This window comes from Carcharhinus amblyrhynchos, chromosome 6, assembly GCF_965287045.1.
Source record: "Carcharhinus amblyrhynchos chromosome 6, sCarAmb.v2.hapA, whole genome shotgun sequence".
Taxonomy (NCBI): domain Eukaryota; kingdom Metazoa; phylum Chordata; class Chondrichthyes; order Carcharhiniformes; family Carcharhinidae; genus Carcharhinus; species Carcharhinus amblyrhynchos.
Window position 1 is genome coordinate 106,569,126 of NC_137329.1, and position 16,568 is coordinate 106,585,693.

Genomic DNA, 16,568 nt, shown 5'->3' on the forward strand with positions numbered 1-16,568 from the left:
GAAAATTAACTTGGGGCAGTATAATATGCCATGTCAACCTGGCCTATTAACAGCAGGTGGTACTTTTATTATCACTACAAGGTTATGTATATGCATGCGCATGAATAAGTGAGAGTGAAGACAGAGTACTGATTATATACCCATTCTATATTTGATTTTTGCTCTCTGTACTACAAGAAATACATTAAATCAAGAAGAAAAATATCTACCTTCATCCTAATATGAGTTCATTTTTCATCAAATTTGTGATTACACATGTTACATACTGACAGCTAGTTGGAGTCATACTTAGCACAAAGGAAGATGGTTGTGGTTGTTGGAGGTCAGTCGTCTCTGCGCCAGGACATCACAGCAGGAGTTTTTGAGGGTAGTATTTGAGGTCCAAACATCTTTTGCTTCTTTATCAATGACTTTCCCTCCAACATTCTTGTTTCTTCAGATACTGAAGAAGTCAGTGCTCACATGCAGCAACACCTGGAACATATTCTCGTTTGGATTGACAAATGATGAGTAACATTTATGCCATGGCAGGCAATGACCAACTCCAACAAGAGAGAATCCAACCATCTTCCCATGACATTCAGTGGCATTACCCTCACTGAATGACCCACTATCAACATCCTGGCGGATAACATTGACCACAAACTGAACTTGACCAGCCATATAAACACTGTGGCTGCAAAAGCAGGTCAGAGGCTGGGAATTCTGTGGAGAATAACTCACCTCCTGACTCCCCAAAGCCTGTCCATTTTCTGCAAGTCAGGAGTGTGATAGAATAATCTCCATTTGCCTGGATAGGTGCAGCTCCATCAACATTCAAGACGCTTAACGTCATCCAGGACAAAACAGCCTGCTTGATTAGCACCCCATCCACCTCCTTCAGCGTCCACTCCCTTCCCCAACAATGCGCAGTGGTAGCAGTGTGTACCATCTACAAAGTGAAATGCAGGAACTTGCTAAGGCTTCTCAGACAGCCCCTTCCAATCCACGACCTCCGCCATCTAGAAGCACAAGGGCAGTAGATGCGCGGGAACACCACCACCTGCAAGTTCCACTCCAAGCAACACACCATCCTATTTTGGAACTATATCACCATTCCTTCACTGGTCCTGGAATTTCCTTCCTCACAGCATTGAAGGTGTGTACCCACACAACATGGACTGCAATGGTTCAAGAAAATAGCTCAGCACCACCTTTTCAAGGGCAACAGAGGATGGCTAATAAAAATGTTGGCCTAGTCAGTGATGTCTTTATCCTGTGAAAGAATTAAAATAGGAAGGCAAGAATTTTCAATGTAATGAATGTTAGGCATCAAGAAAGTGAGGAGTGACAGGGGATTCAAAATCTGATGGAAACTCATTGACCTGAAATGTTAACATTTTTCTGTCTGTACAGGTGCCACAAGTCCTGCTGAATATTTCCAGTGATTTTTGTTTATATTTGGACTCAGCATGAGCAATGGCTGAAGAGCTGTAAAATTGGCCACAACCTAATTCATTGCGTTCTTGGCAGATTCTTCAGAGCCGTGTTGAGCTCCAACTACCCCAAACATGGCATCTCCACATCAGAGGTGGTGTGTTGGAGTAGAGACAAGCAGTTTAGGTTTTTCCTTGTTCCCAGTCTGAAAATCTCAGTGGTCTGGTGTTCTGTGTGTAAAGTAGTAAATTGGGGTTAGTTGGTACCCGAGTCTGGATTGTGGCCTGAATTCCATAAAACTTTAAAAAATTCTGGTAAATTTTTCATCCTCACATAAAGAAGGACCCATGTTCACACTGCTTCATGTTGGCAACTGCTTTGCCAAGGAAATTATTCTTTAGTTCTGTGACTCATAAGGAAAATACCTTATGTGGGTTTAGTTTCCATTACTCGTGCGTGCAGTATCTTTGCATTACATAAAAAATTTCCAAAGGCGCGGCTTGCTTATATAATTGTCCTTTGTTTCATTTATACACTATTCCATTTAACCAGAAATATAAATGACACCCACTGCAAAGTGCACTGGCAATCTTTATTGCCAATTCTGTGAAAGAAGAGAATTATTCTTGATAACATTCAACAATCTGCTGCTTTCACACTGTAAGAATATAAAAGCATGAAATTTGATAAAAGCCATGTAGCACATCTCAGTAATTTTCTGTCAGTATCCAATCTATTCTGTTGTGAACTCTTTTCTCCACCTATCTAATCACTGCAGAAAAGTTTCTCTATGCACCTGCAGATAAGTCACACGTTTGTGCCTGAATTGAACCCGAGTTTGTAAAGGGCATAAGTCAATGCTGTTTGCTTCCATCACCATTGCAGTATGAGGGTCTGGTACAAAGAGTTAATGTGGGACTGATTGCAGTACTGCCGACACAGTGATACGAGAAGACACATGACCCAGACCAATGGTCAGTGTGGCATTGAGCAAAGATGAATAAAGACCTAGACAGGGAGATAGCTCCTTGCCTGTTCCCTTTACTGCAATGGTAGGCAGCCTGCAACTGTAGGGTCCATGTGTGGCCCGGGAGGCATCTTGTTGACCATTGTCCATGTACAGGGTTGCCAAACTCCACTGATCTGTGTTCACGTATTTTTTTCCTACCGGTATGACTGAGTGCACATAATATGCACACAAAGTGAAGTGAAGTGAGGCGCAATGTTGGTTGCACACGACATTGACTGAGAGAGCCGTGACCTCTCTCTGTGGCCAAAGCGTTTTGTTTTTGTCATTTGAAGTTGATAGTTCTATTAATATATGAATGATTAAGCATTTTCTCTAACTTGTTGTGAAATATTTGGCATATATTAAATGTATTTAATCTTATTCATGAGGTCATTGTTGTGAACAAGCCTCATTCAATCTGACCGCTCACTGAGATGAAGGAATGCCACTTATGCGACCCACTCACTAGTGTGGGTTGCCCACATCTGCATATATCTATTATATATAGTTGCAAATAGTTAATAAAGATTTGTTGCTAACATACAGAAGATTATGAAGACCTCTTTAACAGGTATGTTGTGTAACCAACACCATCCTAATAACTGTCATTTTTTATTTTTGTACTCTGTACACTATATATGGGTTTGTGACCTGTTTCCTATCATCACACCTCTTTGGCTAGCCACAAAAAAGCTCGTTTGCTCATTTTCTTTCCCTTGAGGGAGGCATCTGGCCTCCTATTTGATGGTTCTCTGTGGTAGTGCAGCTAAAATCTGGTCTCCCTTAATGCATGGAGAACTGCAGATTAAAGTGCATTCTGTTACTTCACTGAAAAGCAGGTTGGAATACCAGCTAACCTAGACTTGCGTCACAGTACCCAAGCTTAGCTGTATATTGTAGACCTTTGGGCATACATGAAGTTTAAAATAATATTTATAGTTTGCATATATTTCAAACTGTTGCCATAGACACTAACGGGTCATAATTTGATTTGGCATTTACCTACAAATGAAACAATAACACTATGGGCAGGTCTGTAAAATTCAAATTGGGATAAAAGTGAAAATGTAACTATTCTATGATAATTGTAATGCCGTGGGTTACTCGATACACTTTTTATATGAATTTACAACACTCTGACCCTTGTTAAGTCAAGCTAGAATTTCTTTAGTAGAATTTATTTTTCATGGTGAGTGATCCAGATAGTGGAAGATTGAAAAATGATGCAGAGATTTTCAAGAATTATTTTCTGTTGGGCTATTTCTACCAGCCAATATTATGTTTGCCATTCTTTTCTGACTGAATAGTAATTACCCAGCTCCTCAAATGGTAGCAAAATAAATATACGCACTAAGTACTATTTGCATTGTACTTTGAACTGACCAAGTCTGCTTTGTACCTCAGGCTAAACTAAGGGCATAATGTTTAAGAATTTAATTCTCATAGCAAATATTTTCTTTCCGTCTTTTTCCAAATTATAAATATTAACAAAAAGCAGTAAAACTCTGCAGGGATATTACTGGAAGTGTTCACTTTAATTGCACATTTAAAGTAAACTTTAAAAAGAAACATAGAAACTAGAAGCAGGGGTAAAGAAAATATAAAAGTAAGTTAATGGCAAAGTTTGACTTGAAAAGAAAGTGTAAAAGTGAGCCATTGGCGAAGCATGGCATTATTAGATTTGATATTTTGGGAGTTGTTCAGTGTAACTGGAGCTCCTAAAATGAATATCAGTCCAAATCAGTAAAACTAATTCACTAAAATTTGTACATTTGAGTAAAATGAATTTGCAGGAGTACTACCTATTGGCCAATAGAAGGTGCTACATGACTGGAAAAGGAATAAGTTTTCCCATTTGATTACATCATTACTGCATCATGTTGATCAAATGACTTGCTCCTCAGTAGTACCTGCTTATACGCTTGAATTTGCTGTGAGAAAGTTTATAAGAACAATGAGGAGAACTCTGCAATCATTTACTTTTCAGTGTGAAAATGCATTTTTTAGTATCATTTCATTAAGGTAAGCTATTGCCCTCAGTTCCATTATCCTAATTGCAGATGAAAGCTTGTATCTTATCACTCTGTAACTCACTTGGTGAATGCTTTATAGTCTAACCCTTCTGTTCACAAACTCACCTTTTTCAGATTTGTAAGGATTTACAGTTCCTATACTGACTGCTGTACTATCTCTGAAGTCAGATCTTTCAAGGATTGTTTGACATCTTGTTCAGAATTTGGTCAAGATTTAATAATGGTTGGGTCTGCAATTTATAAACCATTTTAGCTGTATAATTCATAAAATGCCATGTAATTTGTATTGCTTATTCATTGATTTAAAGGATGGTTTAATTTCTATCTTGACAAGAAAGTATCACAAGGTTGAGTTAACAAAGTCAAAATTTAAGTGCTACATGTTAATTTAGCTAAATATTACATAATCCAAATAGCTCTAATTCCATCTGGGTAAGTAGCGATTCTTCCGTGTGCGCTACAGAATTCCTACTATGCAGAAGGAGGCCATTGGCCCATCAAGCCTGCACCGACTCTCCTAAAGAACATCTTTCGAAAGAGTGCCGCGTAATATATTGTCTAGGATCCAGTCAGACTGCGGTTAGAGAGGATTAGGTCAACCTCACCTGCAACGTTCAGAGGTTAGACAAATCTTCATTTTGCATGATTTTGTATTCTAGGTATGCACATGTTATTGGCAAAGCTGACATTTATTATCATCAACAGAAAGATTTGACTCCCTAAATAGGCAACTTGTTTAATTTCTTCATTTCCCTATCCTCTATCATAAATTCACCTGTAATGTGCCCACATTTGTCATTGCTAATCTTTTCCTTTTCACATACTTAAAGAAGCTTTTACCATCCACTTTTATGTTATTCACTAGCTTGTATTAATTTCGTCTTTTCCCTTTCTTTATCAGTTTCTAGGTCCTCCTTTGCTGGATTTCAAATTACTCCCAATTCCCAGACTTATTACTTTTTCTGACAGTCTTATAAGCCACTTCTTTTAACGTAATGCAATCGTTAACTTATTTTGTTCACTACAGTTGATTCACCTTTTCTGTTGGGTTTTTTGCATCTTAGAAGAATGACTATTTGTTTAGTTCATGTGATATTTTTTAAAATACTGGCCTGTTAACCATCAAATGTTTTAATGTATTTTCAGAATCCAGCATAGCCAACTTTTCCATCTTGACTTCATAATTTCCTAGTTTCAGATTGAACTATATCACTTTTCAAACTTAATATAAAATTCTATCATATTGGGGTCATTATTTTCTAATGGTTTCTTTACAATAAAATTATTATTTAGCCCTCTTTCCATGGATAATACTAAATCTAAGATAGTCCATTCTCTAATTGGTTCCACAACATACTGCTTCAGAAACCCATGTCATACATAATCCAGGAATTCATCCTCTACAGCCTCGGGAGGATGTCACTCGTTAATGCTGTATTAACCATATTACATACAGCTCTAATTTCCAGATTTATATTCTGCCCAGCATTACCACTGCAATTTGGTGGCCTCTAACTCCACCAAAGCCCCTTGCAGTTTCTTAGCTCTACACAAACTGATTATATATCTTGATTCTTCAATCTAAGACCTTCTCTCACTAATGTATTGATTTTGTCCCTTAGTAACAGTGCCACCCTACCATTTCCGCTCTGCCTGTTCTTCCTAAATGATGAATATGAACGTTGCCTGAGTTGACCTTTGCTGGTGTCCTCTGGTGGTTGGCTCAGCATCTCTGGACAGTTACAGGTGTATCTTCATCTACTGGGTAACTGATAGTGGAGGAGGAGCATCAATCACTCTTGGTGCACCCTCAGATGATGCCGCCAAGGCATACTACTGGTGTTCCTCCTCCCTGCTAGTAGACAATGGCATCTCTCTGACTCTAGGACAAGAAGGGATATGTTATGGTGCTTTGTCCTTCTGTTGCCTAGCCAAAGCTGTAGTAGACAGAATGCAGATCTGAGCACATATCTGGCAGCCACCATGTCTTCTGTTGGACTTGACTCCCCATGGATGATGTCATCCTCTCCATTGAGGAGGCCTGAGCTCACATGCTGGCATGAGAATTCTATGCTTTCACCTGCAAAATATAGATTTCCTCAGTTGTAGATGCTGCTGAAACAACAGCTTCTGAAGCACTCAAGGCTACACATAACCTCTGGCATCGCTACCAGATGTCCTCCTGCCTGCCTCCGCATCTCCAGCAGGTTCGTTGCCATTCCCAGATGCATGTGTAAGAAAATTCTAGTTTCATAATCAAGTGAATCTCCGAAGTGTATTAGAATAGGTTACTGAATTTTTGAAATTAAAATTTTTAAGGTAGATAAATGGAGACACTTGTTTAAGCAACTGGTCTGCATCTCAAATGAATGCAAATCAACCAAGCTTGGATTAATTACATTTAGTAGGTAATTTGTACTTAGCTTACAAAGTTAAATTTAAAAGTGTCAGGCCAGAGGCAGAAGGTCTATACTTAGCTCAATAAAAATTTTAAAATATTTATGTAGTTTCCAGATGAAAATAAGTTAAACAAGAGAATTTCTTGACAAGGCCAACAATTCTGGAAATGACAATCATAAACTCCATTAGGCATAGCAATTACTTCTATAGGTTAGCAAATCATAGAGTTGTGTTGAGGACAAAAGTTAGTCATACTTCTTTATTTTCCTATTTATAGTAAAGTTTGTTCTGTCTAAAAATGTGAAATCTTGTAGCATATTTCTTTCAGTTAATTATTGTGTTCAGATTTCTTTTTAAACATCAGTGGTTCCCCCTGGGAATGTAGTGCAAATCATTGGGAAAATGCGATTGGTGTATCCTCTGTGTGTTCCATGTCATTATCCTCCGAGATGGAGTCCTGATTTGTATCAGACTGGGCATTGCACAATCTTCTTTCTCAGTGCAGTGTCATGCATGTCTCCTGCATGCTCTGTCCTCAACACCAGGTTAAAGACATCTTCACTATGTTCTCTTGACACTTCAACCTCAGCGTCCTCAACTGCACGTCTAGCCTGCTGTGTGACAAGCTCCTCCTCTGCAAGCTATATCATGTGGAGGTAGGTGACTGCCACCAGCCTTTGAGTGCTCCTTGATGTTACGCACTATTTTGTCATGTAGGAAGACAGAAAAACTGAGCATCATCTCAATGTACAGTAAATCCCTTTAAGGGCTAATATCTTCTTCCTAATAGATATTACAGTTAAACGCGCGCACGCACACACACACACACACACACACACACACACACACACACACACATACATTTGTTGATACTTTTGCAGCAGTGAACCCCGTCCCCCAGCGTTGAGCATGTTGCCTTGATCAGCAGGGACTTCCCTCAAAATGGTCTGGAGGCACTCATAATCAGTAGGTGGTTGCAGCAGTATCACAGATTTCCAGGAATTGTTAGATCAGCCAATGATTGCAGCAACAGTTGCTGTTTTGTGTGAAATTAGTAGTTTGTAGCAGTGGTTGAATGTTCAAAATGTCCACTCACATAAGACATGTGGTACTGAATTATAGGGAGTGTATACCCGTTCTGGCACCTTTTCAAATACGGCAGCCAGACCTCCAACCCTGTGAGGTAACAGCAAGGTTGTCAATCTCTTGCTCGCCCCAATGTATGATTGCCTGGACCCCTCAACTGTGAATATCTAAAATGCTGGCTGCCACATGTTTGTACGTGGCCAGCTAACCTGACTCTGAGAGGAAGTTCTACATGCTTTTGACTGTGCCACTGGGTTAGTCAACACAACTACCAGATTCCACCCTTGAAGTGTAGGCATTATCATCATTTGGGAAATGACAAGATCTTTTGCACAACAAGGTTCCACAAATTCATGAAATTCATCTACAGATATCTGATTTTTCTTTTGGTAATTTTGGCTGAATGATAAATGTGAGTGAGAGGACTACTCAGCTATTTTCCAAAAAGTGCCTGGAATCTTTTGCATCCATCAAGATGGTAGACATATCCTGAGTTTAAAGTTTCATACGAAAGTTGCCACTTCCAACACTGTATTGCACTGAGTACAAAGTTGTGCCATGGTGCTCTTTTATTCCAGTTTGATGTCTTTTGTGTTTTTTTTAACTAACTTTATTACCCTATGCCAAGCTCGAGGGTTAGAAAAATAAATTATTCACTGGCAGCCACATTATTGTTTTCTGCAAACCATTTTAAAACCCAGTCCATCAATTCAACGTTTATTGTGCTTTGTTTCTGAAAATTTATTTCAAATCTTGATTGTATTATTCTTGCCCGGCAGTAGCATGTGTGGACTGGGTAAAAGTGAAGAATGTAGATGTTGAAGGCTATACCCTTAAGCTTATGCCTTTGACTCACATTTGTTATTTCCTCACACATAGTGCAACATGGCACCACATGGTAACTACAGCATAAGCTATTCCAAGAAGTATAACTAGGATTCCAAAATATGTCTTACTCACAGAGGAGCCTCAGAGGAAATGGTGATGGAATCCTACATCCAGTCTGACTAAGGATCCCATGGCTCCTTTGTATCATTCACCAGATGGGCGGGAGGTTAGTTAGTGAATTGCAGAAGGGGGCATTTCATGAAACGTAGCACAAATGCTAAAAGGATCAAATAGGTTGTAGCACAACTGCTAAAAGGATCAAATACTCTTTTTTTTTCTTTCGCTATTCGTCTCTCTCTCCCTGCCAAAATCCTTGGTCTGGCCCACCTCACTGCTGCCTGCCATCCTACATTCTCCCTGTCTCATCCTTCACCAGTATTTCTATCTTCATCTTTTCTGTCCTCATTTCTCCAAGAATTTATTGAGCACATCCAATATTTTGGATCCCAAGATATGAAAAGGATCAGTATGCTTTAACTTATCTTTCTTATCTCAATTTTTTAGAAAACCTGTTTTCAAATTCCTCGATGGCTTTGCCCATCCCTACCACTTACCTCCTCCATGCCCACTATTTTGCTTATATCTGTGCTCTTCCTTAATTCTGGCCTGTTGAACATTCTGGAACTTAATTTCAGATTTCTAACAGTAAATTTGTCAGTCAACCTATTGGTTATTCCAATTCATTACCATCACCTTTAACTGTCCTCTGAAGTGGCCTAGCAAGCCACTACGCTGTGTTGAAACCCCAGCAGTTCATGGTAGTTGACCATCACCAACTTTGCTGGTCTTGCCAGTGACGCTTGTGTCCAAAGAATGATTTTTTGAAGATTATTATCATGCTTACAGCATGAGCATGGTCTCTGCATTTCTAAGTAATTGCTGCTAGATGGCAGTAAAGCCATTCAGCAGTGGAACAAATTGCATTTTCATTAAATGTAAGTACATGATTTCCAGCTTGGCTTGGAGTTGATGGGAAGTCCATTTCCCTTACTAATCAGAAAGCATTTATATAAAAGTGCAATGTAACCCCATTAACTTACTTTATGTAAAATTGAGAATTTTGTAAACCTAGCACTCAAATTTTGGTCTAATTTTTGACTTCTCATAAAAATGTCCATGTATTTTGTTTCTGTGAGTAAATCTAATGGTAGCAGTAAAGGCTCTGTACCTTTATTGCAGCAATAACCAATGGAAGATTTATAACCATAGAATGAGACACATTTTATTTTTTAAAACACTCTGTGAAATGATGTCTGATTTGAACCATGAAACCTTCATTTACTTCACTTTGCTTGAGTCCTGGATAAATCCTAAGATGAAATAACTCCTATTTTAAAGAGAAACCGAGTGCATAATCTCTGCATTCTGTAATTAACTGCAAAGGATATATTATCCTTTTAATACAATATGGAATTCTTAGTAAGATGAAGGAGTTGCAGTATTGCATGCAGGTTCTTTGAAGAATTGGACTGTTTTCAATTTGTTGGATTCTACATAAGTGATTACTTGGCAGGCCATGTGTAGAGTGGTTGTGGTTGAATGAAATCTATTTTCATTCATTGAAAGACATTGAGTTCTAATGAGAATGTGGTCATAATTGTGTTTTCTACAGTTTGATTATGGTAAATATCTCGTGCTAATTCCGTTAAGCTTTTTCTTTCATAGAATGACACAGAAATTACAAAGCAGAAATGGGCTGCTCAACCAAACCAGTTCATGTGCATATTTATTCTCCATGCAACCACTACTTCTAATTCTGTTTGCCTGTTTCCAGAATCCCTTTATTTTCTTTTTTTACTGTTTACTCTTATTTTAAAACTATTCCATGGTCTTTGTGGCAACTGTAAATTCCAGTAGTGTATTTTAAAACCTCACAATCTTCTGTGCATAAAACAAAATAGTATATTCTGACAATTATCCTAACTTTCATACATTTAGACGCATATTTATACTCCTGTGTTCTAGACTCCTGGGAAAAATCATTGAGGTAATTTTTCAACTTGCTGGCCAAGTGTAAAACTGGTGCTGCAAATTGGCCACCAGTTACAGCAAACACCTAATTTTCATCTATCGATTTGCATTAGATTTACCTCACCTATTTCTACTTTACCTCATTATTTCAAAGTTTTAAATATTTATCACCTTGCAATCTCAACCATTCTAATAAAAACAATCCTAGGTTTTCAGTTATTTCTTTGTAATCTTTGAAGACGGATGAGCATATTAATAGGGTGGTGAAAAAGGCATATGAGACACTTGTCTTTATCATTCGAGGCACAGATTACAGAAGCAGAGAAGTCATGTTGGAGTTGTATAGAACTTTGGTGAGGCTACAGCTGGAGTACTATGTGCAGTTCTGGATGCCACATTATAGGAAGGATGCGATTGCACTGGAACTGTAGGCCAGTTAACCCAACATCAGTTGTTGGAAAATGCTGGAATCTGTTTTTACAAAAGTGTTAACAATGCACTTAGGAAAGGATGGTATGATTAGAACAAGTCAGTGTCATTTTATAGAAGGGAAATTTATTTGAGTTTTTTTGAGATGTAGAGTAGATAAAGAGGAACTATTAGATGCAGTATACCTGGATTTTCAGAAGGTATTTGATAAGGTGCCACAGAAAAGTATAGTAGGCAAGATAAGAACTCAGGGAGTTGGGTGTAATATGTGAGCATTGATAGAGGGTTGGTTAATGGAAAGAAAGCAGAAATAGAGTGTGCATAAGCAGGGCTTTTTTCAAGTTGGCCGTAAGTAAACAGTAGAGCACGCAAGGATCCATGTGGGAACCTCAACTATTAACAATCTATATTAATGACTTTGACAAAGAGACAGGGAGAAACTTATCAAAATGTGCTGATGATACCAAGGTAGATGGAAAGCTATGCTATGAGGAGGACTCAAAGAGACTACAAAGAGAAATAGACAGGATAAGTGAGTGGGCAACAAAATGGCAGATGGAGTATACTGTAGGAAAGTGTCAAGTTATTTACTTTGGTCATAAGAATAGTAAAGCAGAATATTTTTAAAAAGTGTGAAACTCTTAAGTATTGATGTTTAAAGAGACTTGTTTGTGCTTGTTGAAGAAATGCAGAAAGTTAGTATGTAAGTGCAACAAGCAATTTAAACAAATGGCATGTTAGCCTTTATTACAAGGGGATTAGAGTACAAGAATAATGTCTTGCTACAATTGTACAAGACTTTGGAAAGGCCACATCTGGAGTACTGTGCAGCTTTGATCTCTACATTTAAATGAGTATATACTTGCATTGCAAGTAAAAGGAAGGTATACTAAATTGGTTCCTGAGATGAAAGAGTTGCCCTTGCTATAGTGAGATCAGCTGACTCAACAAATTGTAGATAGATACTGAACTTTTTGTTCCTCATAGTTCAGCTAATTATTGCATAAATTTATCAAGCTGTCCAGGCTTGTTTTTACTTACTGTTTAGACAGATAATCTGATGCAAATATATTCTATGTATTAAAATTCTTAATAGAAATAGGATAATAAAACTTCAAAGTCATCAGAAAGGTTAGAAGTCGTGTCACAGATTATCCAGCGCTGCTCACTCTCAATTAACTTAGTTATGTCATGACCAAAAATATGTAAATTGAAATTACCATCAAGAATTTAAAGTAACTATTATATATTTCCAGTTTTCTACTTTATCCTCTTTCTTTCCCCAAGTATATTCATTAAACTCTACTATTCCCAATTCTCTGTGTTGAAGTTTGGGCTTTTTCCCAACCCTTATTGTTCAGATCTACAATAAAATACAGTTTCCATAAACAGACATGTATTTCATGTGATTTGAATCTCAAAGTCTTTTATATGATGTGAATGGCGTAATGTATCACGCCACACTTTACTGTTTACTTAAATGCAGAAAATGTTATACTCTAAATCTATATCAAATTGTTTATGCAGATTTATTTACAAGAGTTACACATAACCAAACAAATACAGCAACGAAACAACAATTGAATGCTTGACTTGCATAATATTTTAAACAGAAAAATGTAGTTTTGACAATAGTTTTAACTGGGTCTTGATGAGTGCAACATAGTTGCTTCAATTTAACAAGAATCTTTGAATGGCATAATATTGAAAGAAACAGGTGAGTAGGAAACTTCATTTCAGGATATATTAATGATTTACTTGAAGTGGAGGGAGATTGCTTTGAAGAATGTCTAATTTAAGTGTTACTAACATTATCAAGCAAGTAGATAGGACGGTAGCACTTAATTGTCATTAGGCTTGAAACAAAGGCCTTTGGAATTTTGTCTGACCTGATACTCTTGTATGGAGTTATCAAAAATCAGAGCTACTGTTTTAAAAAACTGGAACTACTTTGGTTCCAATTACAGATGGTGACACCACCAATTTCTCCACTGAAACTAACAGCCTTGTTTAAGATTGTGTGTTGTATTTCCATCCCTATCCATACAAATGAATGTTTTTAAGAATGTAGTTTATTACAGTTATCCGTTTAATTTCATGGCATATTGGGTTGCTATCTAATGTTTCTCATCGAAACAGATAAGTGATTTTATGGTTCGAGGGAAGTTGGAATTGTTCGTACATTATTAGAAAGAATTTGTTGATAAACTAATAGGCTGTCTGTGGCTCCTTTGCCAATCAGGAGGTATGGTTGAATTGTGGGTGAAGTTTTGTGTGCTTGCAGTTATGCTTTCCTTTATCTTCCTTAGATGCTACAGCCAAGGTTAGCAGAATTCAATGTCCAGGGAGCTGTTGCGTAACCAGTGGTGAAAAACCCCAATGTCTTTTAGCTTAAGAGTGTCACAGTTTTGTAAAATCATGTTGCAAAGTACAATGTCACAAATTATATTTTGTTAAAATTAGATATCTATTTCATTGTAATACTGATCTAGAAAAATATAAAGCAATATTAATTGCACAAGAATGTTAAGAGTTTTCAGTATTTGTGAATTGTTATTGCTTTTAACGGGTAAAATGGAATCTTTCTTTGCTTTTAATATTTGAACACACACTCCATTGATGCTTCAGGAAGTTTATACAATAAGAAGCTGTGCTAGACAAGGTAGATTCCTTGCCTGTGCTGAATTAGCTGATCTCACCCTAGGTGGTGGCAGAGTTATGTTATTGCTCAAATTGCCTCCTAGTTAGACAGAGCAAATTGATGCAGATACCTCTTCCTGATCATTATCAGTTGATCTCTGCAGGAAGTACAAGTGGGTAGAAATCAGATAAGAATAACATCTAGTTCAGTTGTCATGCCTTTTATGGTAAAGTACCTTCCTGACACTTAATGAATAATGGGCACTTGGATAACATTGGATAATGCCTGTGGAACTGAAACCCAGCAAGGAATTGATGCCTTGGTAAATGGAGAAAATTGACATAGATGTAAGAGAAATGCAGAAAAAATGTATTGGAATCCAAATTCCTACACAAGTTCTAGTTTATAAATATTTTCTGCTGAAGCTGTTTAATGACTTCAAAGGCTTAAATTTGATGCACTATTTATGTTAGCAGTTTATATTTGAGATTACTGCTGCCCTATTATAATTGTTGTTTGACAGCTGCTCTCGGAGGTGGCATACATCATTAAAATAATTGTCAAATGAATGGATGAAACATTCTTGTCAGCCTCTCTACCTGAAGCATTTTCATAACTGCTTCCATGTATGGATCAATGCTGCATGGAATTAGAGTAACAACAAACACAGAAAATTGACAGAAATCTATAGCAGCAAGGTCGATACCTTGTTCATGCATGATACCGCACCTTCAACATCGAAGAACAAGCCAGAGAAAAAGACAAAAATAAATATCTGAATTTTTTTAAAATATCCGGAATGGCGGATAATATTGGATGAAAAATTTGAGGAAGCAATTCCATAATATAACATAGGAAAGTTCAGGACTGGAAAGGACCATTAAGGTCCATTGTTCTTTAACCAGCATCTCTCAAGACAGACGTTCTGGAGCTAATGGTTATATCGGTAAAAACCTGATGGATATTCATGGACCTGTTTTTCATTTTATCTTCTTAGCTGCCCTCATTGCAACATGTCTCAATGATGATGTCTCAGATGAGCATCTCCATAGTTTCCCTCTGAATCTCTCTGGCTGCTGAAGTACATTTCAGTAGTGAAGTTGTGATAAAGATGACCATCTCTGTAATGTTACAGCCAGCATGTGCATGAATGGAATGTTGGGCTTTCAAGTGCATCTGCTTTCATCTAAATGTGGGTGAGTGGCTCAGCTGGATCTAACTCAGTCCAAGTAGACTGCAAGGTAAGTTCAATTTAGACTGGCTGGACTCTGCCAGATAACAAATAATGAAATATTAAACAGACTCCTGTTGACGTGCAATGGACAGAGTAGCATTTCCAAAATTGGAAATGGCATTGCTGATCTACAATTTAAATGACATAATTCATTTCCTTTTTAAAAAAAGCATTAACTGCACAAAGAATGCAAAGGAAGAGACAGCACTAGAATAAGAAATGGTAAAGCAAGGCAGGTTGAGAAAGTGCTTAATAAGGCATATAGGATCCTGGGTTTTATAAATAGAGACAGAGAGGAAAAAACAAGGAAGTTATGGTGAGAAAAGCAAAATACTGCAGATGCTGGAGATCTGAAATAAAAACAAAGTGCTGGAAAAAGTCAGCAGGTCTGGCAACATCTGTGGAGAGAGAAACAGTTAACATTTCAAGACACAGTTTGGAGGAAGAGTCATACAGCAATGCTCTAGAATTGTGTGCAGTTAGTTAAAATTTGCAAATGCTGTTTTTAAATCATTTATTTTGTGCCATTCGTGACATTAAGGTGTCTCAAAGTGCTTTATGGCCAACTAAATACTTTGACTGTCATTACTCTTGTAATGTAGGAAACACAGTAGCCAATTTGCACACAGCAAGGTTTCCACAAGTAGCATTGAGATGACCAGATAATCTTTTAAGTGATGTGGTTGAGAGATAAATATCTGTTAGGTTACCAGGGAAAACTCTCCTGATCTTTATGCCATGGGATTTTCTATGTCCATTTGATTGTACTTCTGTTTAATGGCTTACCCAAAAGATGGTATGTTTGCATTGCAGCATTCACTCAATACTGCACCGTCGTATTTGCCTGGATTTCATGCTTTAGTCCCTGGAGTGAGACTTGGTCCCACAACCTTCTGATAGGAGACAAAATCACTTTGACTAAGCCTGACACATTCTGTGTTGCTGTGAAGTCCCATTTCTGGCTTTACAATTCTGATTGTAGACCTATGTCAGTGTTAACACCTGCTATGTAAAAAAAAAGCAGTAGTGTTAAAATGTGTAGATTGAGAACTTAAGTGCTTCTGACTAATCAGTACATAAAATAGCTTTCAGTTACAGGCTGATGCATTGCCTCTGGAGGCAGCAGTGAAATCAGTTCCTGACACTGTTGTTTTTGCCCTAAGAGGTATGTAGGTTGCTTCATCTATAGCACGGTGCATTTGGAGATAGTGCTGTATTACAAATGGGATGGATGACATTGCATTAAATATAGTTTAATATAAAACATATTGGAATTCATTTTGAATTTATAAATCTGGTTTAATCTTTGGGAAGTCTGCTAAATTAAGTTTTGTAATGGCACAATATCATGTAGTCTGACCACTTGGACTGATGCATCTACTTTGAAGGAGATCTTCCATAAAACAGAGATTATTTCTTATCCTTAAAATCTTCCTCAAGCTACAGTTCCTGCTTGACTTC

General features: G+C 37.5%; 1 protein-coding gene across 4 annotated transcripts in view; it reads left to right on the forward strand.

Annotated features, from left to right (window-relative positions):
- The window catches only part of LOC145344193 (small integral membrane protein 29-like), a 77,045-nt gene that overhangs the window by 12,608 nt on the left and 47,869 nt on the right, over window positions 1-16,568 (forward strand). The window contains exon 1 of one of the 4 annotated variants that reach the window (XM_080191146.1): window positions 14,951-15,069. The exons of the other annotated variants lie outside the window; for them this stretch is intronic. The gene's annotated coding sequence lies outside the window, so the exon portion shown is untranslated. Of the gene's footprint in view, window positions 1-14,950; window positions 15,070-16,568 lie in introns of those variants that run through there. 4 annotated transcript variants of the gene reach the window in all.